This window comes from Heterodontus francisci, chromosome 3, assembly GCF_036365525.1.
Source record: "Heterodontus francisci isolate sHetFra1 chromosome 3, sHetFra1.hap1, whole genome shotgun sequence".
Taxonomy (NCBI): domain Eukaryota; kingdom Metazoa; phylum Chordata; class Chondrichthyes; order Heterodontiformes; family Heterodontidae; genus Heterodontus; species Heterodontus francisci.
The window spans coordinates 87,416,727-87,444,220 of NC_090373.1; positions in this window are offsets into that span (position 1 = coordinate 87,416,727).

Sequence of the window (27,494 nt, forward strand, 5' to 3'; positions counted from 1 at the left end):
GAACTGACAGGATCAGATCAGTCACCCATTTTATACCCCATCCAATTTGACTTTCCATTTGACTTTGATGGAATGTTAAATCAGGTGGGGTGTAAGACAGGCAGCTGATGTGAGCTGATCGAGCCAGATGGGTTAGGTTAAAATTACCCCCTATGTTTTTCAGTAAAGTAATATTAGTAACAGTAGTGAAACTACTCCTAACACCTGAGTAACATAAATTATTTACTGTGATATTGTCATTTTTTTTCAATAGTAAATTGCATGAAGTTAAATCTTTTGATAAAAACTGGCCAGCCTAAGGAGTACATATTCCCTGGAGCTGCTGATGGTTAAATTACATGAGGACTGCATTTTTGCTGCCATCTGTGCCACTCCAAACTTTGCTAATTAACATGAATTTCCAGCTTCCAAGCTATATTTTTCTGACAATTTAGTGGTTGATGGCCCTTAGATTTAATCATCCAGGCATTTTCTTTTAGGAGACCAATTCATTTAAAAAATGATCCTGTGCAACTAAAATGTTGTTATCTTATCATATATTTTTCATCCTCCAGCCTCAATGCATCCATTCTTTTTTAAAAATTCATTCATGGGATGTGAGCATCGCTGGCAAGGCCAGTATTTGCTGCCCATCCCTAATTGCCTTTGAGAAGGTTTTGGTGAACTGCCTTCTTGAATCACTGCAGTCCATGTGGGGTAGGTACACCTACAGTGCTGTTAGGAAGGGAGTTCCAGGATACTGACCCAACAACAGTGAAGGAATAGTGACATAGTTCCAAGTCAGGATGGTGTATGACTTGGAGGGCAAATTGCAGGTGGTGGTGTTCCCATGTATCTGCTGCCTTTGTCCATCTAGGTGGTACAGGTCATGCATTTGGATGGTGCTGTCAAAGGAGCCTTGGCGAGTTGCTGCTGTGCATCTTGTAGATGGTACACGTTGCTGCCACTGTGCATCGGTAGTGGAGGGAGTGAATGTTGAAGGTGATGGATGGGTGCCGATCAAGCGGCTGCTTTGTCCTGGATGGTGTCGAGCTTTTTGAGTGTTGTAGGAGCTGCACTCATCCAGGCAAGTGGGAAGTATTCCCTCACACTCCAGACTTGTGCCTTGTAGATGGTGGACAGGCTTTGGGGAGTCAGGAGGTGAGTTACTCGCTACAGAATTCCTAGCCTCTAACCTTCTCTTGTGTCACAGTACTGGTTGGTCCAGTTCAGTTTCTGGTTGATGATAACCCCCAGGATGTTGATGGTTTGAGTTTCAGCAATGGTAATGCTGTTGAACATCAAGGGGAGATGGTTAGTTACACTCTTGTTTGAGATGGTGATTGCCTGGCACTTGTGTGGTGCCGATGTTACTTGCCACTTATCAGCCCAAACCCAAATGTTATCCAGACCTTGCTGCATCGGGGCACAAACTGCTTCCATATCTCAAGAGTTGCAAATGGTGCTGAACATTGTACAATCATCAACAAACATCCCCATTTGTGACTTTATGATAGAGGGAATGATGAAGCAGCTAAAGACGGTTGAGCCCAGGACACTACCCAAAGGAACTCCTGTGGTAATATTCTGGGACTGAGATGATTGACCTCCAATAACCACAACCATCTTCCTTTGTGCTAGGTATGACTCCAACCATTGGGAGTGTTTCCCCCCTGATTCTCATTGACTTTAATTTTGCCAGGGCCCCTTGATGCCACACTCAATCAAATGCTACCTTGATATCAAGGGCATTCACTCTCACCTCAACTCTGGAATTCAGCTCTTTCGTCCATGTTTGGACCAAGGTTTTAATGGGGTCTGGAACCGAAGTACCACTGGCAGATCCCAAACTGAGTATCGGTGAGCAGGTTATTGCTGAGTAGGTGCTGCTTGATAGCACTGTTAATAATACCTTCCAACACTTTGATGATGATCAATGGTAAACGGATGGAGCAGTAATCGGCCGGATTGGATTTGTCTGCTTTTTGTGGACAGGACAAACCTGGGCAAGTTTCCACATTGTGGGATAGATGCCAGTGTTGTAGCTGTATTGGAACAGTTTGGCTATGGGTGTGGCTAGTTCTGAAGCACAAGCCTTCAGGTTGTCTTTGCTGAATCCAGTGCCTTCAGCCATTTCTTGATATCTTGTGGTGTGAATTGAATTGGCTGAGAACTGGCATCTGTGATGCTGGGGACCCCAGGAGGAGGTTGAGATGGATCATCCACTTGGCACTTCTGGCTGAAGATGGTTGCAAATGTTACAGCCTTATCTTTTGCACTGACGTGCAATTCAAAATTAGCTAGGAAGTGAGTTTTCCCATGTTTGCTATTTGTGGTGAAATTGTAACAATACATATAAAGAAAATATTTAAAATTTTGCTACCGATATTAGACAGAAGAAACCCTCCCCAACATATTTAACTTGTTCAAATTGAATGGAAAAGCTTGTTTATAATTTTTTTGGAGGAGCATAGTCTTGCAGTACCCAACAGATCGATTTTATACCAATTTTGTTTTATGAAGTTCTTGAAAACCAATATTGAATATGGCAGGTGGTATGCACTCACATATTCTGAACTACAAGTGTGCTGCCCAACACAGTGTAAAAGGCAATATATAGGCATCCCAAGTTCACAACTAAGACAGGCATTAGGATTGTTGTATATGAAAATAGGAGCCCTAATGCCTTTTTCAGAACACTTTCCTGAAATTGAGCCAGCTGCATTCAAGATAATCAAGCCTACATTTGACCTAAGCAGCAGACCTTAAAGTGACTGGTGGAGGCCAGCACCAGAATGGTGAGATTTAAGAAAAATACTTAGAATCAAAGAATCATCGAATGGTTACAGCACAGAAGGAGACCAACTCAGCTACTACCACTCCCCTGCCTTTTCCCTGTAGCCTTGCAAATTCTTTCCCTTCAGATAATTATCCAGTTCTCCTTTGAAAGCCTCAATTGAACCTGCCACCACCATACTCTCGGGCAGTACATTCAGATCCGAACTATGCTGAATAAAATGGGAACGGTTTCTCCCTATCTACTCTGTCCAGACCCCTCATGATTTTGAATACCTCTATCAAATCTCCTCTTACCTTCTCTTCCCCAAGGAAAGCAGGTGCAGCTTCTTCAACCTATCCATGTAACTGAAGTTCCTTATTCCTGGAACCATTCTTGTAAGTCTTTTCTGCACCCTCTCTTATACTCTAACATTCCACTGAAAGTGTGGTGCCCAGAACTGGACACAATACTGGCCACACCAGTATTTTATACAGGTTCATCATAACTTCCTTGCTTTTGTTCTCTATGCCCATATTTATAAAGCCCAGGATCCATATGCTTTATTAACTGCTTTCTCAACCTCCCCTGTAACCTTCAATGATTTGTGCACATATACCCCCAGGTCCCTCTGCTCCTGCACACCCTTTAGAATTGCACCCTTTAATTTATATTGCCTCTCCACATTCTTCCTACCAAAATAAATCATTTTTATACATTAAATTTCATCTGCCACTTGTCCACCTATTCCACCAGCCTGTCTATGTCCTCTTGAAGTTTATCACTATCTCCTCATGGTTCACAATACTTCCAAGTTTTATGTCATCTACAGATTTTGAAATGGATCCTGATACAGCCAAGTCTAGGTCATTAAAATAGATCAAGAAAAGCAATAGTCCTAACACCGACTCCCAGGGAATATCACTGTATACATTCCTCTAGTCCGAAAAACAATGGTTTACTATTACTCTCTGTTTCCTGTCACTCAGTCAACTTCGTATCCATGCTGCTACTCACCCTTTTGATCCATGGGCTTTGACTTTGATGACAAACCTGTTCTGTGACACTTTATCAAATGCCTTTTGGAATTCCATGCACACCAACCCTCTCTGTTACCTCATCAACAAACTCAAGCAAATTAGTTAAACACAATTTGCCCTTAACAAATCTGTGCTGGCTTTCCTTATGTAATCCACATTTCCCCAAGTGACTGTTAATTTTGACCAAAATTATCATTTCTAAAAGCTTTCCCACCACTGAGGTTAAACTGACTGGCTTGTTGTTGCTGGGCTTGTCTTGACACCCTTTTTTGAACAAAGCTATCCTTTGAACATTTGCATTTCTCCAGTCCTCTGGCACCATCCCTGTATCTAGGAATTTTTAGTATCCAGTCCTGCCCTTTTTCAGTCCTGCTCCTCTCAAATTCACAACAGTCCTGAAGACCATTGTCAGCCCCCACTTGGCCCCTCCTCATCACCTCCCTCTTCCTGATCACCTCCACTCCCTGCCAATCACGTCCTCCCTCCCCATGGCCACCCTTCTTCTCAAGTGCTCCATCACTTTCAATTGCCCCACTCTCCATTAACCTCCTCTAATGCAGATCCACTCTCCACCAGCGCCTACCCTGGCCTTAAATTTATATCCGTTTTGCTGGAAAACCCCCACTGACAATGATTGCTTGGTTGTAAGTACTTAACTTTGTTTACAGTGTTACTTTGAATAAATGAGCTATTCTTTGAATGCATTGCCTTAAAGAAAGAATGAACTTGCATTTATGTAGAAATTTACAACCAATAAATTACATTTGTAGTGTATTCACAGTTGGAATGTAGAACTGTCACAGCCGATTTACATACAGTAAGATCCCATAAACAGCAATGAGTTAATGACCAGACAATCTGTTTTTGTAATGTTGATTGAGGCATAAATATTGGCCAGAACACCAGGGAGAACTCCCCTGCTTTTCTACAAAATAGTGCAGTGGGATCTTTTATATCCATCTGAGAGAGCAGATGGGGCCTTGGTTTAATGTCTTTCTGAAAGATGACACAACAGTTAATTTACGCACAGTGAAGTCCCACAAACAGCAAATGAATGAATGAATGAGCAGATAATCTGTTTAGTCGTGCTGGTTAAGAGATAAATACTGACCAGGACACCCTTCTTCAAATGGTACTATGGAATTTTTTACGTAAACCTGAAGAAAAATCTCATCTAAAAGATAGCATCTCTGACAACATAACACTTCCTCTGCACTGCACCAAATTTCCAATCTAGATTATATACAACCTAACAATACTATTGCGCCCAGAGCCAATACCATCCCTCCCTGTAAGCCTATCTGCTCTCAATTTGTCAGTTGTTATTACAATGTACCATGTACACTGCATCTTATACTCTGTGTCTTTTTATTTATTTATTTAGAGATACAGCACTGAAACAGGCCCTTTGGCCCACTGAGTCTGTGCTGACCAACAACCACCCATTTATACTAATCCTACATTAATCCCATATTCCCTACCACATCCCCACCTTCCCTCAATTCTCCTACCACCTACCGACACTAGGAGCAATTTACCATGGCCAGTTTACCTATCAACCTGCAAGTCTTTGGCTGTGGGAGGGAGAACTTGCAAACTCCACACAGGCACTACCCAGAACTGAACCCGGGTCATTGAAGCTGTGAGGCTGTGGTGCTAACCACTGCACCACTGTGCTGCCCCAAATTATGTACCAATTAAATGTATGATAAATTGCAACTGTAAAAAACATGCAATAATGAAAAATAATGAATTTATCTAAACTGCAGATTCACTCACATAAAAACTGATAACATGAGAACTGTACAGCAGATCCATGTTTCTGTTTTAGGTGTAGCTCCTTCATCAGAATCCCTGGTTGAATCATCTGGTCAGGCCTGGGGCAGGTGGCTAACATTTCCCTTTAAAGCAGGCAGGAACTTCATTATCGCATGCAGAAAGAGCTGAGAATAGGCACTGTGCCATTTGTCAGCCCATGGGTGTGCTGGGTGCCGAGTCTCTAGCAAGTACAGTGAAAGGTAGGTAATAGGGAAATATAGGGACAGGTGGGGATGTGGTAGGAATATGGGATTAGTGTAGGATTAGTATAAATGGGTGGTTGATGGTCGGCACAGACTCGGTGGGCCGAAGGGCCTGTTTCAGTGCTGTATCTCTAAACATAAACAAACATAAACATAAACATAGTGGAAATGAGACCTTGGGGTGGCCATTTACCTGCAGATGGGAAGGCCTTTAAAAGGCCCACAGGCTTTAAAGCTAAGTCCATTCATCCTTTTAAAAGTCGTTCTTGGGGTTTTTTGTTTGTTCCCCCACATACATCCCCCCCAACTTGTCACCCCTGCTCCCCACCCCACCCCCACCCCCCCCGCCCCCCCCACCACCCCAGCTGCCATTTAGGCTTTTTTGAGCTTTTGTGGTAGTTCATTGAATCATAGAATGATTACAGCACAGAAGGAGGCTATTAGGCCCATCCTGTCTGTGCTGGCTCTCTGCAAAAGTAAGTGAGCTGTTAGTTATTTATTTTTCCTTGAGCTCCCTTTATTTTCTCCAGAGATATTGTTCATTTGTTTAGTGGATAGGGAAGCCAGCTGAAGCATGTCATGTCGGCCAGGCTTGCTCGATAAGTGCTCTGTGTCCTCTTGTTCATGCTGGCACCCCAACAGCTGCAAAGAGAGGTAACATACCTCACTTTGGCAGCTGTTGTTGGTGGCTCCTTTTCTCAATGGCGGCTGCACTAGCAGACTCCTGGTGGCCTCACAATGAGATGTGAATACTTATGCTGGAAGCTTCATCTGAATTATTTCATTCACAGCATCATGTTTTACATGGTATGTATGAAAGAAAAGATACTTGGATGATCAGGAGCCAGTGTCACCTGTTAGGCCACAGCTGCCAAGATGCCAACAGTTATTTCAACAGGCCCTAGCAAACTAAGCTGGGAGGTTTTGTGGTCACCTGCCTTGCACTGCTACCTGCTGCAAGGACACCAATTGTTTCCATGCAGCATAGAGTAATGGTCAGCTGTGGTCATTTCTCTGGAGTTTCTGTAGAACTTCCACCAAAGTTACAGCAGAATCTCCACACTCCCTCCGTCTCTCATACTTTCACTATCACAGTATTTACAAATTGTAACAAATCTAACAAACTTACATTTTGTTCACCATTTAGGTTATTAACATAAATTTGAAGCAAAAGGGATCAAAGCATTGACTGTTGTGGGACCTGACTCAGCATTTCACTTTAGCTTGACATTACAAGCCTCAGACACGCTCTTTGGGCTGAATTTTTGGGCCTCCCTGAAGTCAGAAACAGAGGCTAGAGTTGTGTGCGTTTGGGGGGTGGGGGAGGTGGGTGGGTGTGGGACCCAAAAATAGTGCCACTGGCTGACGTGTCAGTTTCAAGATATTGGTCCCAGTGCAGGCAATGTTCACCAGGGCAGAGGAAGGGAGGGACAGCGACCTCATCCACACCCCAATTGGAAAACAAAAGACTTGCATTTATATAGTGCTTTTCACGACTACCAGTCATCTCATAGTGCTTTACAGCCAAGGGGAGGCGGTGATGTAGTGGTAATGTCACTAGACTGGTAATCTAGAGGCCCTGGCTAATGCTCTGGGGACATGGTTTTGAATCCAACAATGGCAGATGGTGTAATTTGAATTCAATTAATAAAAAACTGGAATTATAAACAAGTCTAATGGTGACCATGAAACCATTGCTGTTAAAAACCCAAGTGACTATACTAAGTGGTTCACTTATGTCCTTTAGGGAAGGAAATCTGCCATCCTTACCTGGTCTGGCCTACATGTGTGACTCCAGACCCACCGCAATGTTGTTGACTCTTAAATGCCCTCTATAATGGTCTAGTAAGCCACTCAGTTCAAGGACAATCAGGGATGGACAATAATTGCTGGCCTAACAGGTGATGCCCATAATCTCACGAATGAAAACACTTTTTGAAGTGTAGTTACTGTTGTAATGGAGCAAATGGAGCAGCCAATTTGCAACAGCAACCTCCCACAAATAGCAATGTGATATTGACTAGATGATCTGTTTTTGTGATGATGATTGAGGGATAAATATTGGCCGGGACACCGGGGATAACTCCCCTGCTCCTCTTCGAAATACTGCCATGGGATCTTTTACATCTGCCAGAGCAGGGAGATTGGGCCTCGGTTTAGAAACATAGAAAATAGGAGCAGGAGTAGGCCATTTGGCCCTTCGAGCCTGCTCCGCCATTCAATACGATCATGGCTGATCTTCCAAACTCAATACCCTGTTCCCGCTTTCTCCCCGTATCCCTTGATCCCTTTAGCCCTAAGAACTATATCTAACTCTTTCTTGAATATATTTAATGATTTGGCCTCAACTGCTTTCCGTGGTAGAGAATTTCACAGGTTCACCATTCTCTGGGTGAAGAAATCCCTCCTCATCTCAGTCCTAAATGGCTTCCCTTATCCTTAGACTGTGACCCTTGGTCCTGGATCCCCCCGCCATCGGGAACATCCTTCCTGCATCTAGTCTATCCAGTACTGTTAGAATTTTGAAGGTTTCTATCAGATCCCCTCTCATTCTTCTAAATTCTAGCGAATACAAACCTAATCATCCTTGCTCCTGTACTCGAATCCTCTCGCTATGAAGGCCAACATACCATTTGTCTTCTTAACTGCCTGCTGCACCTGCATGCTTACTTTCAGCGACTGGTGCGCAAGGACATCCAGGTCTTGCTGCACCTCCCCCTTTCCCAATCTATCGCCATTCAGATAATAATCAGACTTTCTGTTTTTGCCACCAAAATGGATAATCTCACATTTATCCACATTTTACTGCATCTGCCATGTATTTACCCACTCACTCAACCTGTCCAAATCACACTGGAGCGTCTCTGCATCCTCCTCACAGCTCACACTCCCACCTAGCTTTGTGTCATCTACAAACTTGGACATATTACATTTAATTCCCTCATCTATATCATTAATATATATTGTGAATAGCTGGGCTCCTAGCACTGATCTCTGCGGTACCTCACTAGTCACTGCCTACCACTCAGAAAAAGACCTGTTTATTCCTACTCTTTGTTTCCTGTCTGCCAACCAGTTCTGTATCCATGTCAGTACCTTACCCCCAATCCCATGTGCTTTAATTTTGAATGCTAATATCTTATGTTGGACCTTATTGAAAGCCTTCTGAAAGTCCAAATACACCACATCCACTGGTTCTCCCTTATCTATTCTACTAGTTACATACTCAAAAAATTCCAGTAGGTTTGTCAAGCATGATTTCCCTTTCATAAATCCATGTTGACTTTGTCCGATCCATTCACTGTTTTCCAAGTGCTCTGCTATTACATTTTTTATGAAGGACTCCAGCATTTACCCACGACTGATGTCAGGCTAACCGGCCTATAATTCCCTGTTTTCTCTCTACCTCCTTTTTTAAATAGTGGGGTTACCTTAGCTACCTTCCAATCAGTTGGAACTGTTCCAGAGTCTGTAGAATTTTGAAAAATGACCAGCAATGCATCTACTATTTCTAGGGCCATTTCCTTAAGTACTCTGGGATGTAGATTATTAGGCCCTGGGGATTTATCAGCCTTCAATCCCATCAATTTCCCTACTAATACTGATTTCATACAGTTCCTCCTTCTCACTAGACCCTATGTTCCCCAACATTTCTGGGAGGTAATTTTTATCCTCCTTTGTGAAGACAGAACCATAGTATGTATTTAATTGGTCTGCCATTTCTTTGATCCCCATTATAAATTACCCCATTTCTGACTGTCAGGGACCCACATTTGTCCCTTCTGAAGGACTGCACCTCTAACAGTGCACCACTCCCTCAGTACTGCACTGGAGTGTCAGTCTTGAATTTTGTGCTCAAATCTGGAGTGGGACTTGAACCCACAGCCCTGTGTTAGAGTGCCACCAACTGAGCCATGGTTGCCACCTTGAGGCTAACTAAAGTAGTTCAAAAGCTTGTTAGAGATGGAGGGTGGAATTTTGAATGGGGGCACGGGTTACACAGACTGTCTGTTGCAGATCAGGTGACGGGAGGTTGATACAGGGTGGGAAGCCAGTCATGGCTACCCCAGGGAGTCACACCGGCTCCATAAGAGGGTCAGTGGGACACAGAGCATTTGGTAAAGAGGTGCCCTTGGTGCTGTGTAGGTGATGGGGAGAGTGAGCACTCAGCACTCAGGCACTGAATGGGATCGTCGCCACCACCAACCGCACCACCCCCCCCCCCACCCCCCACCACCACTGGCATTGTGCGACAGAAGAACAGGAGGCAAGGCTGCCAAGGACAATTGGGTGGCCACCTGTCCAGAAGGAAAGCTCCAGCTAGTAATGGGGCCACGACTGTCAGATTTTGGGCTCAGTGGTGGTGAGGGTCAACAACCTCTGCAAGAAGGGCAGAAACCTGAACAGCAGAAGGGCATGGGAGAGGGAAGGGGGAAGGATGGACTCAGAGGCCATACCCTCAGCATAAGATCTACTGCCGAAGATGGAACTACCTGGAGATGACTGAAACCTAGTACTGCAGGGAGATGATCACAGACATCTCTGACCTCATTGCCTAAAACCTCACATCTCGCAGCACTAGTCACCATGCCATGCCAGTGGCCGTTAAAGTCACTGTGGCCTTGAACTTTTACACTTCTGCCTCCTTCCAAGGTCAGATGTGGACCTTAGTGGCAATCAATGCTCGACCTGATCGGTCAATCAGCGTTCGGCCCGGTCGACTAATAACTGCTTGGCTGAATCAGTCAATCAGTGCCCTGCCCGATCGGTCAATCAGTGCCCTGCCCGATCGGTCAATCAGTGCCCTACCTGATCGGTCAATCAGTGCCCTGCCCGATCCATTGCCTTAAGATCAAAATCGCCCCATTGACTTCAAAATCATCCAGCAAGTTGGTGTACTCTGAAAATTGGATATTATATTAGTTAATTGGTGAATACATCCAGAAATTATTAATTTACCATTTTATCTACCCTTCAGTTCCACTGTCACTTTTGCCTTTTATAATTTGAGCTGTTTTACTGTTATGATACATCACCCATTTAATCTCCTGCGGGAAAATTCTACATAAGTAGTCTCTGATTCCCAAAGGTTATTATGCAAATCTAGAATATTCATTTATTGCCATAGTTCAACCCTAGCCTGTTGTCTTCCAGATAAATATTCCCCAGCCCTAACCATTATGTTCCACAGAATATTGGATTATCTAAGCCTATCCCAATAAACACCTATTCCTTTCCTAACCAGATATTATTGAGTTTCTTCCTTAAGTAGTTAATTATCTCAACCTCAATGACACAGTAAATGAATTCCACCACTAAAAAAAATCCCTGCCCCCCAGTGTACATCATACTAAAACGGAACAAGTTTTAATATTTAGAAGGAATTGCAATCAGAAGATAATCATGACCATTTCTCCCCATAAGAAATTAAACTCATACAGCAGATTATCAAAAATTATTCGGACTTTATTGTGGAAATCATATCATTAAATTTGTAATTTTTAAAAATGCATGCTCAGTACCTTAATTGTTCAGAAATGTCAGCTTTGAATAGTCTTGTATAAATAATATAGAAGTACTTAACATTCATATTTTTGTATTTCATTTTTATTTTAAACAGAACTTCTAATTAGAAAGAAAGAAAGACTTTCATTTATATAGCCCCATTCACGACCATTGGATATCTTGTTATGACCGAGGTAGGAAGAGTGCACTGTTTATTCTAGTTCCATTTCTCCATGGGTCACAACATATATTTAAATTTTTTCCCACCTATTGATAGGGTCAATCATAGACTCTATCTTTATCCCAGAATAAAACACACCAACCAGGTTTCTTTAATAAACAAACAAAATTATCAGTTTATTATAAAACAAGTCTGAACCAGTAATGAAGTAAAGCATAAACACACAGATTGAAACATTAAAGTTCCCTTTATACCTTAGCCCCTCACACTCACACACACACACACACACACACACAGACACACACATACATTGGTTAATTGGAAAAATAAAGGGATTTGCATTTTACAGCTCTATTCCAAAGAAAAGACAAAAAAACACAGGTTAAATACTTGTTAATTCTTGAAGAAGAAAGAGAAGATATGGAAAGATGTCCTTTGTTTTGGTTTGGTGTCCTAAATTTATGGATGGATGTCACTGGGATCTTTCTAGAACAGTTCATTTCAGGTGACGTTGAAGATCAGTTTGGGTAGGCTTCCAGGAAATGCAGCAAGAGAGGTTTTAGACACAGATCTTACAGGAGGAGTGCAGCCAGAGTTTCAGTCTGCTTCTTACTTGTTTTTCAGCTGCTCGAGAGATGAAAAACTGGCAGGCTTTTTCCAAACTGCTGGAACAGACTGAATTGGGGTGGTTTGTTCTTCTTGGCAAATTTTCTCCAACTGTCTTTTCAAACCACAAACCATTGTCTATATCCCAACTCACTATCCAAAGCAAAAGCATAATCAATGTCACAAGAGACAAGTCTCTTGACCCCTATAAGTCTTGACCAATCACTTCTCTGCATGTATCTTTCCCCAAGTCAAAATCAACTCCTGCTGGGTAATTATCTGCAGACGGGTGCCTTCCAGTAATTGTTCATTTTCAAGCTCAGTTCAAAAACCTTTTGGTGACCTCCCTTCCTCCCTTAAAAACACACACAAAGTTCCAGCATCAATGGACTCTTTTCAATTTGAAACACAAATCTTCAAAATCTACCAAATAAATGGAAGCACTCATAACAATCTCAAACTGCTTTACAGCCAATTAAGTGCTTAAATTGGCTTTGTAGCCGATTTAGATTGGGAACTGGCTAAGGATGAGCAAAACTGATCACACTAGATATGCCCTTTTAAGAGAAAGTTCCTTTAGAGCAGATTAATTCATCCGATGAGTCTGTCTTCATTTTACAAGTGAAGCTAGCACTGCTTGCATCTGAATATATGTTAAAAAAGTGAATGAAAATGCTGTAGAGGTGGCATTAAGATCCTGACAGTCACAAATGGCAGCTTCCTGGATTCCCCTCCAAATAGCGCTGTGTCCAAGAAAAGTGGGTCCTAATCCTTTGCCCCTATTTTGCATCTGAATCCTGCTCCAGTTTAATTTCTGTATGGCTTTTCAGGAGGTTGCACCTGATTGTACCTGAAGAGGGTGCACCAGGGTAAATTGCACATAAATGGTTAGAGGATGGTGCACTTAGTATTTTCCACTCCATCGCCAACTGCAGTTCAGGGGCAATCTGTTCCCAAAATATGTGGTACAGTAGTTTCCAGCCAAAGCTGCCATCAAGGTGCTATCTGACTTAAAAGGACAGACTGCTCTTATCAAGAAAGGTTTTTATTTTTGACTTTATGAATAAAACATAGGCTTTCAGCTTCAGAAATTGTTGTCAGGATACTGTAACTTTTTTCTCTTAACTGAGGGATGCCATGTTTGATACAATAGTTTCTTCCTCTTTTTTTAACAGGATGGCTTATTTGGAGGTAGATGATAAGCATCAACTGCGGGCCCACTTCCTCCTTGATACTGATTGCACCCCCCCCACTCCCGATGCTGATTTCCCCCCTTGATATTGATGTGGCCCATCAAGTGCTTCACTGGCCTCCTTCCTCTATTCCATACAATAGCACCATCCCACAGTCAATGCAAAGAGAGTGGTCACACTAAGCATTTACTCTCTTGCATATTCAAATCTTCATTTTACACACTCACACTTGTCTTCCCTATTCAGCTAAACAAAGTCATAAACAATAGTCGAGCTTCAACGATCATTTACTAAAGGTACAGTGGGACGTGTGTCTGCTCTTTATTGCCATGGGGCTTTCCTCTTTCCTGAAATTTCCCATGGCTGTGTTGTGGGTGAGTACCGACCTATCCTAGTTCTCCTTCCAAATGAACTCCCACTGACAGGAGATTGGAGGAGAAATCTCTGGAACATGGTGCTGGGATGTAGATGACCCTCGATCCCGTTGAACACGGATGCCATATGGTCCTGCTATGGGGGTGAACTTTCCACAGGTGCGGTGCCAACCTGGTCTTGGCTACCTTCTGGCTCTTGCTATACTAAGAATATCACCTTTCATAGCCATATCTGCCTTGACCTGACTTGGGGCCTGTATGTCATTTTGCCCTCTGATCTGTGAGCACACAGACCTGACGGCTTCGGTGACATAATGGAAGCCCGTCCCTATTTCATGCCTCATTTGTACAAGCTCATGTCCAGTGATGTGATTATAATGAAGCCCATGGCCTGGATGGCAGCTGTTTTAGCTGTCACTGGGGCCTCCCTGGGGGGTTGGGGGTTGCATTGTGGATCGCCTTAGAATTGCCACTCTATATAAGAATATGTGCAAAAACAGGGTAGTTGTGAGGTGAAAATTGAGAAAACTCTGGCCTACTTTCTGCCTGATGTGATTTTTGAGCAGGCCTTGATGTAAGCAGCCAGTGCTTTCGTTGAAAGACCAGCTATGTGGTTTCTAAGATAAAAGGTAAAACAGAAATAGCTGTTATTTGCATATTGCTCCATGGCTTGTTAATCTATGCATGAAGGAAAATGCAAATCATGATTATCTTTCATGTTTGAAACTCAAGCTCTGTGCAGCTCTTTAGTTTCACTTTAATGTAAAGGCTGCATGGCACCTTTAATATTGTCATATCAACTGTAAATCCTGGTGCAATCTTTTCCTTACACATATGAGGATATTATTTTTGATATGTTGTGGTTTCTTCATACTTTTGATTTTTTATTACACTGTTACGGATTCTATCTAAAGGCAGATTTCCTGAATTGTGCACCCGGACTGGAGCTTCGCAGGCCAGAAGCATTCCTCAGGAATCATGTCCGCAGGCCCATTGGCCTCTAAGCTGAAATTCCCAACATGGGCCCTGGCACACTGCATTCCTCCTGGGAGAACGAATTTGTAAAATCTGCGATCCTATGTATATATATTATGCCAGTTGATCTGCCTGGCATTACTTACATGTACTCTGGGGTCTGAAGCATAGTTGTGGTTCTAAGTATTTTGATCTGGGGAGCATAAAACATATGGGGCTGGAGATTGGAGTGAGAGAAATAAAGGATGTTTAATAGTGTTAGAAATGTGGCAAACTACAATGAAGACTGCTTTGACAGAGAAAAAAATAAATCTTGGATCTGATTTCTAACCAGAAGAAACATTGTCCAGTTAGAAAATTGGGATGTGTCTTTAAAGCCCAGAAATTGTTTTGATGATTGAGAGCAACACAAACCATTCATGATTGGTTAGTGTTGCTCTCATTCATGAAGTGTACTAAAGCTTTCTGTTTGTAAACCTTGCCCTCTCTGTCCTCAGTCAAGAGCAGCAAGTTAATACTGCATTCGGCAACTTGTAGTGCATCACAGTGACAGGCAATGTGACAATGGTGGATTTGAGGAAATGTCCAGCCATGCATAGAGTGACACTAGTGCATTCTGGAAGTCTGCTTCTTGGTTCAGCCTTTTCATTCACAAAAAAACAAGGTAAACAATGGAGCTGGGAAATGTAGAAGAACTCAAAGGCTCCAGAAAGTGATGGTATTTTGGGCAGAGAAAGTTCTTGGAGATGTTTATAGTTTTATGGGCACGTTTGTGCTTTTTTATGTATTTTAGGTTTCTCCATGGCTATGTATTCAGCTGGATCAGAATTTAAGCTAGCAGCTGAAACCAATTTGAAGATTGGTTCATTGTCGGCCAATTTACATTTAGAACAACACTGAATGATTGACTTGATTGGTTTAGTGCTTTTTTTTTACTGCTTACAGTTGAGCAACTGAATATGACTAATTCAAAGTATGACAACACTTAAGATAGGAGCTAGGCTCATACCAGGCTGACTACTATGTGTAGGCCTTTCTGTAAATCAGTAAAACCACTATGCTATTTCAGATCATATTCTGCAGGGAGGGTCTCTGTAGTAGCTAATGATCCTGCAATGTTAGGTGGCATGAATATTAATGTTGGTTTGTCGGCAGTTAAGAGTTTATTTGCGAGTGGACAGACCAGGAGGGATGTTGGACATGACAGCGAATGCAGCAGAACAGAGATTGTTCAGCTCTGGCTGCAGGAATCTGTTGGACCCCTCATGTTTCTTACCATTTTCTTCATCATCAATGTCTTCTCTCTAAACATGCTAAAGGTTCTCCTTCAATGTGCACTCCCATTGCAGAGCAAAGTCATGCAGCATACAGAAAACCAAAATCATATAGGACAGTCTTTCTGGACTGTATTGCAAGACAGCACTAGAACTGTCCAGCCATCTGAATCATTGCTTGAGGACTCTTATTGTCTGCTCAATGAGACTCTAGTTGTTCCATCAACCTGATTGTAGTTCTATAGCTGAGTGTTGGTTCCTGAGAGGAGTCATGAGCTAAGTTTGCACAGAATAGCCTTTGGTGGCCAAGCAGCCAGTCTTTAGCTTTGCTTTGTTGGGGTCAACTGTGGGAGGAATGGGATGCAATATAAAAGCTGATGCACACAAGTTACATGTTACTGAATAGAAGGCCTTGCAATTCATGAAAGCAGTCATGTTGTGTGGTGCTTTCAGAATGACATGAATGCAGTCAATGCCACTTTAGATCTGGTGGAGTCTTGCAATCCATGTGAATCCCTGAGCCCTCTCCTGCTGCTTCTGGATGTCATGGGAAAATGACAAATGTGTTTGCTGCAGTCATCAGTCACCTGTTTCATGCAAGCATGAGCTGCAGGCTGACTGATATTGTTGACATGCCCTTTGGCAGACTAGCAGGAGCCAGACACAAACAAGTCAGAGCTGCAGTGACCTTGACTGAAAGCTGGTTGAAGCAGTTGGCTGCAAGTTTTATTTCAGGATGCAACATAACTCAGCTATTAGGCTGTATTTTATGCACCCCCCCCCCACCCCCACAAAAGAGCGGGAAGGCGGTGGTGGGGGCCTAAAATGGAGCAGGAGGCTTTGGGGGGGTCCTTCCTGACTCGCTCCCACCTCCGCCGCCGCTTTACGCTGGGCGGCGGTGATGAAAAATGGCCCACCCACCCCGAGACAATCAAGGCCCTTAAGTGGCCAGTTAACGGCCGCTTAAGGGCCTCTGCCCACCGCCAAGGGGTTTTTACTCTTGGGCAGTCAGGCGCCCCAGGCTCGAGAAAAGCTGCCTGACATAAGCAGATGGCTTTCTGACGGCCTGGGTGGGGGCTCTCCTGGTCAGGCACTCTGTGCCCAACGGAGGGCTGCCCCCTGATGCTCCAACCACCCCCAACACCCAATACCCACCCCCCGCCCCCCCGTCCCCCAGTTGTCCACCCTTGCCTTGCCAGGGCCCAACTGATCGCCCCCGGCGAGGCCCCAAAAATTTACCTTCGATCTGGGTCTGTCCTTCATCTTCTTGCAATGGCTGGGTTGCAGTCCCAACAGTGGCCACTGCTCCCTGCTCCCAGTGGCGCTGCTGGGACAGAGTGCTGCCGGCTCGCTGATTGGCCGGCAGCTCCTTTAGGCAGGACTTCTTGCCTCAATGAGGTGGAAGTCCTGCCTTAGACCAATTAAAGGCCTGGGGACCACAAAATGCAGGCCAGATCCCCAGGCCAGGCAGAGGCAGGTTCGCCATCGACTTTTCAGTTGGTCGACAGCTCCCGTCGGCCGAGAGTAAAATTCAGCCCATTATCTCTCAGCCTCCATATGCAGTGCTCCTCAGAGCCACGGGAAATGGGTGAGGTCTTAAATGAATATTTCTCGTCCGTATTTACCGTGGAGAAGGTCATGGAAGCTAGTGAGTTCAAGGGAGGGAACACTGATATCCTGGAGCATATCAAAATTACAAAGGAAGAGGTGTTGGAGGTTTTGAAGCACATTAAGGTGGATAAATCCCCAGGGCCTGACCAGGTGTATCCTAGGATGCTATGGGAAGCAAGGGAGGAGATTGCTGGGGCCCTGGCAGAGATTTTTGTATCATTGTTAGCCACGGGTGAGGTACCGGAAGACTGGAGGATAGCTAATGTTGTGCCTTTATTTAAGAAGGACAGCAGGGATAAGCCAGGGAACTACAGGCTTACATCAGTGGTGGGAATGTTATTGGAAGGGATTCTGAGAGACAGGATTTATATGCATTTAGAAAGGCAAGGTCTGATTAGGGATAGTCAGCATGGCTTTGTGCATGGGAAATCATGTCTTACGAATTTGATTGAGTTTTTCGAGGAGGTGACCAAGAGGATTGATGAGGGCAATGTGATGGACGTTGTCTACATGGACTTTAGCAAGGCCTTTGACAAGGTCCCGCACTGTAGGCTGGTCTAGAAGGTTCGAATACATGGGATCCAGGGTGAGCTAGCAAATTGGATACAAAATTGGCTTGGTGATAGGAGGCAGAGGGTGGTAGTGGAGGGTTGTTTTTCAGATTGGAGGCTGGTGACCAGTGGTGTACCACAGGGATCGGTGCTGGGCCCTCTGTTGTTTGTCATATATATTAATGACTTGGATGTGAATGTAAGGGGCATGATTAGTAAGTTTGCAGATGACAAATTGTTGGTATAGTGGACAGTGAAGAAGGTTGTCTAAGGTTACAACAGGAAATAGATCAACTGGGAAAGTGAACAAGGGAGTGGAAAATGGAATTTAACGCAGACAAGTGTGAAGTGATGCATTTTGGGAAGTTAAACCAGGGCAGGACATATACAGTGAATGGCAGGGCCCTGGGGAGTGTTGTTGAGCAGAGAGACCTTGGGGTGCAAGTACATAGTTCCCTGAAAGTGGCACCAAAGGTAGCCAGGGTGGTGAAGAAGCATATGGCATGCTTGCCTTCATCGGCTGAGGCATTGAGTACAGAGTTGGGACGTCATGTTACAGTTGTACATAATGTTGGTTAGGCCGCATTTAGAGTACTGTGTGCAGTTCTGGTCGCCGCACTACAGGAAAGATGTGATTAAGCTAGAGAGGGTGCAGAAAAGATTCACAAGGATGTTGCCTGGTTTGGAGGGCTTGAGTTATAAAGAGAGATAGGATAGGCTGGGTCTGTTTTCCCTGGAGCGAAGGAGGCTGAGAGGGGACATGATAGAGGTATATAAAATTATGAGAGGCATAGATAGGGCAGATAGCCAGAGTCTGTTTCCCATGGTAGGGGTGACTAAAACTAGAGGGCATAGATTTAAGGTGAGAGGGAGGAGGTTTAAAGGGGATCAAAGGGGTAAATTTTTCACACAAAGAATAGTGGGTATCTGGAGGAGGTGGTGGAGGCAGGAACAGTAGCGACATTTAAGAGGCATCTGGACAGGTACTTGAATGAGCAAGGCAGAGAGGGATATGGAATTAACGCAGGCAGGTGGGATTAATATAGATAGGCATTCTGGTCGGCATGGACGCAGTGGGCCGAAGGGCCTGTTTCTATGCTGTACGACTCTATGACAAGCAGATATGTGGCTCTGGGCCTGGTGGGAGGGTATGGATTCCTGCTTCCCTCTATTTGCTGGCCCTACAGCCACAGCTGTGTTTACACCTTCCTCTGGATCTTCCTCTTCCTGCCAGAAAGACCCAATACAAGAATCAACTGCAAGGATCTAGATTCAAACCTACGCACAGAAGTGGTCTGAATGTCTGAGCAAATTTATTTCAGCAATTGCCAATACAATTTTTAAATTTATTTTTCTACTGAGGAGCTGTAAGTTTTCTGATACTGTTTATTTTTTCTCTTAATAAATATGCTTTGTGCTTTTTAGCCGAAGCTATATTGTCTGATAGCACAGTATATTTTTCCATTTTTCAAACTAACAGAACACGAACTCCTGTGAATTCCAGTGATATATTTTAGTTACAAAGGTGTCCTTTTGAACTCTGGACAGTGCTACAAAAACTAGATGTTATGCACATAAGGGTACACCTCAGTTCGTAGGAAGCAATAGATCCTTAATGGAAACATCTGGTAAAACTCTAAAATCATAACAATATAAAAATAGAGGATGATAACATGGCAGATTAATATTTTGCTTTGGTTTTCACAACAGTGAAAGAAAATACAACAGCAGAGGTACTGTGGAAAATTAGTGAAAGAGAATAACCCACGAAGATGAAATTGAAAAGAAAATCGAAACAATAAAATGAAATTGAAGCTGAACAAATCTACGGGTCTGGATGATTTCTAACTTAAAAGCAATAGGTAACAAAATTGGGGATGCATTGATTGCAATCTTTCAAAGTTTGTTGGATCCAGAAACAGTATTGGAGTTTTGGACAACAATACATTCAGAAAAGGAAACAGGGACAAACTAACTAACTACAGGCCTCTGCATTTAACATTAGTGATGGGAAAATTGCTAGAATCCATCATCGATGACAGAATAAGGAAACATTTGTAAAGATATAGCCAGACTAGGGAGAGTCAGCATGGTTTTGTGGAAGGTAAGATACATCTAATTAACATAAAGGAGATTTTAAAAATTCATTCAGGGATGTGGGCGTCGGTGGCTAGTCCAGCATTTATTGCCCATCCCTAATTGCTCTTGAGAAGGTGGTGGTGAGCTGCCTTCTTGAACCGCTGCAGTCCATTTGGGGTAGGTATACCCACAGTGCTGTTAGGAAGGATTTTGACCCAGCGACGGTGAAGGAACGGCGATATAGTTCCAAGTCAGGATGGTGTGTGACTTGGAGGGGAACTTGCAGGTGGTGGTGTTCCCATGCATTTGCTGCCCTTGTCCTTCTAGTTGGTAGAGGTCACGGGTTTGGAAGGTGCTGTCTAAGGAGCCTTGGCGCATTGCTGCAGTGCATCTTGTAGATGGTACACACTGCTGCCACTGTGTGTTGGTGGTGGAGGGAGTGAATGTTTGTGGATGGGGTGCCAATCAAGTGGGCTGCTTTGTCCTGGATGGTGTCGAGCTTCTTGAGTGTTGTTGGAGTTGCACCCATCCAGGCAAGTGGAGAGTATTCCATCACAGTCTTTGATAAAGTTCTTTAATTCTTTGATAAAGTGATTGAGGGAGTTAGAGGAAGATCAATGGTTTTGTAGAAATAGATTTTCATAAGGCATTTGATGAAGGCAGCTGGAATTGGAGATAGCTTCATGGTATTGATGGGAAAGTGGTTGAAAGGTAGGAGGCAGGGAATTATGATAAAAAGGGAAACTCTTATATTGAATAATGGCAAGTATTAACCCCCCTGGGATCAGTGCAGGGATCCCAGCTTTCAATTATAATCTAATTATCTGGATATGGGAATAGCAGAGGGTATATCCAAGTTTGCAGATGAAACTAAGTAGGAGGTATAGTTACTTGCCAAGGAGAGAGCAGAAAATTACAAAAGTACTTAAAAAGATTAAGTGGGTTGTAGGAACAAAGGCAGTATAAGAATGATAGTCAAAATGGTGAAGGGATTTAGGGGTCCAGCTACATAAGTTATTAAAAGTTAGCATAAATTGCAAAAAGGCTAATGGGATGCTGAGCTCCCTTACAAGAGATTCAGCATATAGAAGTACTACTGTAATTATACTGACCACTGGTTAGACCTTATTTGGAAGAAGGTCTTCAGTTTTGGGTCTCACTTTAGAAAGGATATACCATCCTTGACAAAGCCCAGTGACAACTCACCAGGGTGAGACTTGGATGAAGGGCAGAGTTATAGGGAGATAAACGTGGAATATATTCTTGGGAGATGTGGAATTAATGAATGAAATTGATGGGGTAGATTGTAGTTTACTCTTCCATCTAGTAGGAATCTATAAGAAAGGATAGTAATCCTGGAAGCCAAGATTAAATATTTAGATGAGAATCCAAGGTGGGAGATGGTGGGGGATGGGAGCTGATGGGAGGTGGTGCCATTACAGCAGGAGCGGCCATTGAGTGCCTGAAAAGGAGGGCCCCTCCCCTGAGTCCACTGGGAGGCCACCGGGGTTTACCTGGCCATTTCTCCACATGGCAGAGGGCCACCCCGCCACTGGTAAAATGCCAGCAGCCCCTACCATGGTGATAGAGAATTGAAGAGAGGTGCAGCATGGCTTCAGAGGAGTCACACAGATTGGTGTGAAGCTATATATAGATATCATGTAATAAAAGTTAATGTTTAAAGTAGCCAACACTAAGGAATCTCTCTAAGCTAGACTAACTAAGTATATTAAGGTGGCAGCACACCAACCAAACCTACAATATGGTGGTCAGTGGTGAGATCGTGAACAACTGTGGTTCTTACCATGCAACAGCCAGAAGAAGGATTCGAAGAGAGCTGACCTGAAAAAAGCGCCAAAACTGCAGAACTCGAGAAGAGGCTGTCGAAAAAGCTCCAGAGCTGCTCCATGGACGAAGGAGACACAGAGAGTCGGGGAATCGGCTTGTAGAAATCCGGTCCAGCGATCACAGGCTTCAAGTCGGAGAACCAAGCAACGATCAGGGATCTGGTGAGCAACCCTGAAAGAGGTAAAAATTTGTTCCTAATGGCACTAGGCAGGCAGCAGCGGGAAAATAAAAAGCGAAGGCACATCTGAGATGGGCACCAGTACACATGGCGACCGGAGCAAGCGAGCAAAAAAAAAAATCGAGGCTGCCAATAATCAATAGTCTAAGAGAAGGGAGTTAAAGAAGCATAACTGTAATACTACAAAACTGCGTGTAACACAAGGAGAAAATAAATCCAAAGTCGAGCGGCGAGATTTCACAAGGAGAAACAGTGGCCATAGCAGGAGTCAGTGCGGGGCTGAAAAGTGCAGGAAACTTCTGATACTGGAGGGAAAAATTCAAAAGTGAAAGTAAACCAAATCGAGAGCTATGGATCTTAAATTCACAATACTAGAGAGGTTTAGACACATGGAAGGACCAAATCAAATCCAACATTGGTCACACTGGTGAAAAAATGCTTTGAGATGCAGAATTGCTTCAAAATTAGACGGCCAGTCTGAAGCAGAGCATGTTCACACATTGCTGTATTCCACTGGGGCAATAGCAGATAATGTTATTGCACTAAAAGGCTTTAATAAGACATCAGCCAAATTTGATGAAGTTTTAAAAGCCTTTGATAGTTATTTCAACCTGTGGAGCAATAAGATTCTAGAAAGGGCAAAATTTAACAGAAGGGTCCAGAAACCAGGTGTAACAGTAGATGCTTTTATTAATGGCCTTTACAGACTAGCTGAAGGATGTGAATATGGAGCCCTAAAAGCAGAATTAATAAGAGACTGCATTGTAGTAGGTATTGCTGATGAATCCCTATCAGATTTATTGCAGTCTAAAGAAGACCTCACCCTGGACAAAGCAATTCAGCTGGTGAGACAAGCAGAGGTCCGGAAGAACAACAGAGCAATCCTGAGAGGTGAAGAAAGACCTTGGTTCAGGAAACCTCCAGCAACTGTACAGTTCCTTAATCAGAAAGCTGTAAAGGAAGCACCAGAAAAGAAGGTACACTGCGGTGGGGGTGGGGGGAGGGGTGGGGGGAAGTGCAAGACGCCATGAAACCCTGCCAGTGCTGTGGTGCCAAAAAGACACACAGGGTCCTCCAAACAAAGCAGCATGCTTCCACTGTAAGAAAATAGGACATTTTAGGAAAATATGTCAAAGTAAAATCTCTATTCCCACAAGTTCGAAAGAAAAAGCATTCAAGCACAGAGTCGTTAATGAAGTTAAACAACCTCCATCAGGAGAGAAATCAAATAACTTCCTTGGTGATATCAATGATCCTAATCAGGCATTTTGGTCTGCAGATATATATCAACGGACATATCACTAATTTTAAACTGGACACTGGAGCAAGTGTAATGGTCTTATCAGAAAAAGAGCCGTGGTTATCAACATATTACCTGCAACCAACAGAAACTCAGCTATATGGTCCAGGAGGGCTTGAACTGCAAATTAAAGGGAAACTACAGGCAACACTCCAGTACAAGGGAAAGCATATATTGGAAATACTATCTTCTAAGGAATCAGAAATTCTCTCTCTTAAGCAGAAGAGTTTTTATTGACCTTCATCTTATAAGGAAAGTGGAAGAAGTTAAGCAACAAGAATCCAGGAGTCACTTCCAAAAAAGAATTCCAGAAATTGTTTATTGGTCTGGGGAAACTGAAGACCGAATATAGTTTTACATTGCGAAATGCCACTAAACTGGTATGTCTTTTCACACCCAGGAAGATCCACACCCACTAATGAATCAAGTCCAACATCAACTAGAAGACATGACCAGGATGGGATCATTTCTCCTGTCACTGAACCTACAGAGTAGTGTTCGGGAATGGTTCCAGTTCCTAAACCTAACGGTGATTTTCGCATTTACATACGAACATAAGAACATGCAAATTGGGAGCAGGAGTAGGCCACTCGGCCTCTCAAACCTGTTCCGCCATTCAACAAGATCATGGCTGATTTATTGTAACCTCAACTCCACATTCCTGCCTACCCCCGATAACCTTTCACCCCCCTCACCCCTTGCATATCACAAATCTATCTACCTCTGGGTACACCTATGGGTGTATAGACTTAACTCAATGAGGCTGTGGCAAGAGAAGTTCATCGATGTCCTCAGTTGAAGAAAGTTTGGCAAAGTTATCCAAAAGTACCATCTTCATGAAGCTTGACGCAAATAGTGGCTTTTGGCAAGTTCCATTGGATAAGAAGTCAAGATTATTGACAAACTTCATTACTCCGTTTGGAAGAATTTGTTTTAACCGTCTACCATTTGGCACTGGAAATATTCCAAAGAACTATGTTGAACATTCTACAGGGCCTTAAAGTTGAAATATGCCATATGGGCGACACCTTAGTTCATGGTGAATCCATTGAAAAACATGACCTGAGGGTTAGAGCAGTTTTGAATTGCCTACAAGACAAAGGCCCAACACTTAATGAGAAGTGTGTTTTCAGGGGCGGCACAGTGGCGTAGTGGTTACGGGGCGGCACAGTGGTTAGCACCACAGCCTCACAGCTCCAGGGACCTGGGTTCGATTCTGGGTACTGCCTGTGCGGAGTTTGCAAGTTCTCCCTATGATCGCGTGGGTTTCCGCCGGGTGCTCCGGTTTCCTCCCACAGCCAAGGACTTGCAGGTTGATAGGTAAATTGGCCATTATAAATTGCCCCTAGTGTAGGTAGGTGGTAGGGAATATGGGATTACTGTAGGGTTAGTATAAATGGGTGGTTGTTGGTCAGCACAGACTTGGTGGGCCGAAGGGCCTGTTTCAGTGCTGTATCTCTCTCTAAGAAAAAAACGTCTATTCGTTTTTTAGGACACATTGTCAGCAGTTGGGGCATAATGACAGACCCGCAAAAGTTGACAGCCATTAGTGAATTCCCACTTCCTACTTCTGTCCAAGAAATTTTTCGTGCTCAGATGCAAGATGAAGAATGCATCTATATCCGCCAATATTGCAAGCAAGATTGGCTGCAGCAACGTCCCAGTGGTAAGAGGATGAAAATCTTCTTCGATCACAGAAGACACTATACTATAGTGGATGATTTGCTGGTATATTACAAGAGACTGGTGATTCCAGAGTCACTCCGGGTAGACATCTTGGAGAAAATCCACCAGGGTCATATGGGCATAACTAAATGTAGAGCACAGGCTCAGGCGTCTGTGTGGTGGCCGGAAATATTAGAAGACATAGAAGAAATGATTACAAATTGCCAGGTATGCACAGTGCAGACAGGATCAGAGGGAACCCCTTATCTTGACCCAATTCCCAACCAGATGGTAGAAACATTTGGTGATGAATTTAATCATATTTGATGGAAAGTCCTACCTGATTGTCATCGATTACTTTTCAAGATGGATCTAGGTCAAATATTTGTACACAACGACAACTGAAGCAGTCCTTCAAGTTTAGTTTAGTTTAGAGATACAGCACTGATACAGGCTCTTCGGCCCACTGAGTCTGTGCCGACCATCGACCACCCATTTATACTAATCCTACACTAATCCCATATCCCTACCACATCCCCACCTGTCCCTATATTTCCCTACCACCTACCTATACTAGGGGAAATTTATAATGGCCAATTAACCTATCAACCTGCAAGTCTTTGGCATGTGGGAGGAAACCGGAGCACCCGGAGGAAACCCACGCAGACACAGGGAGAACTTGCAAACTCCACACAGGCAGTACCCAGAATTGAACCCGGGTCGCTGGAGCTGTGAGGCTGCGGTGCTAACCACTGCGCCACTGTGCCACCCCAAGAATTCTTTGCAACACATGATATACCTGACCAGATAGCGTTGATAATAGACCACAATTTGCAAATGACTCCTTCATGGTCTTTGTGGAAAACTGCATTTGTACATCTTACAAGTTCCCCTAGATATCCACAATATCATGGAGAAGAGGAGTCAGAACTCTCAAAGCACTGTTAAAGAAAAATCAAGATTTTCAAATGGCACTCCTGAACTGCAGAACTATTCCATTGCTACGTGGATTAGCATCATCAGAACAGTTGATGGTAAAGAAGCTTAGAACACAACTTTCAAACCTACCCAAAAATTTACTTCCAAGGCTACAAGTCTAGGATTATCAGTGAGTTCCAGACAAAGAAATGTCTTACAGAAAGCAAGAAGCTTATCATTATAATAGGAAATACCGTACCAGGAACCTACCTATGTTGACTAAGGACAAAAGGTATGGGTACGAGATCAAAGCAGAAAAGTAGTAATCGTCCAGAGAGATGCGAATCAACAGCAGTCTTATTTAGTACATACTTCAGAAGGTACTATAAGAAGTAACAGGAGGAATCTTATTCCTGGTCATCAAAGATATTCATTAGTCGTACATTTAGATGAACCAGATGTTGAACCTGAAATTCAGAAAGCACCGGATACCACAAACCTCAATTAAGGCCATCCAAATCAAGAAACAAAAGTTCAGAGAAAGACTACCAATCTTCCATATCTGACAACACCACGATCAGGGAGAGTTGTGAAGCCTCCTGGCAGATAGAATCTGTGATGTCAGAGACTTGGGGGGAGATAGAGTAGAATGTAAAAATAAATATGTGAATGTATAAAAATATATATATTTGGATAAAGACTTGGGGGGAAATGTAGTATGAGGATCTGAAAGGGTTAATGTTGAGAAAGCGCAAAGAGTACCTCCTACCATGATGATGTAAGAGATCACATGTGAGACAGACTTGAAGAGAGATGCAGTGTGGCTTCAGAGGAGTCAAACAGACTGGTGTGAAGCTGTACATAGTTATAATATAATAAAGCTTAATGTTGTAAGTACTCAAGACTAAGGGCAGGTGGTGGTGTAGTGGTATTGTCACTGGAATAATAACACAGGGTATTTCTCTGGAAATATGGGTTCAAATCCCACCACACCAGAAGGTAGAATTTGAATTCAAATAATAAATTTGGAATTAAATGCTAGTCTAATGATGGCTATGAAACCAGTCATAGAGTTATACAGCACAGAAACAGGCCCCTTGGCCCATTGTGTCTGTGCTGGCCAGACAACACCTATCTATTCTAATCCCATATTCCTGCACTTGGCCCGTAGCCCTGTATGCTATGGCGTTTCAAGTGCTCATCTAAATGCTTCTTAAATGTTGTGAGGGTTCCTGCCTCCACCACCTCTTCAGGTAGTGCATTCCAGATTCCAGCCACCCTCTGGGTGGAAAAATGTTTCCTCAAATCCCCCCCTAAACCTCCTGCCCCTTACCGTAAATCTATGCCCCCTAGTTCTCGACCCATCCGCTAAGGGAAAAGGTTTCCTCCTATCTAACCTATCAATGCCCCTGATAATCTT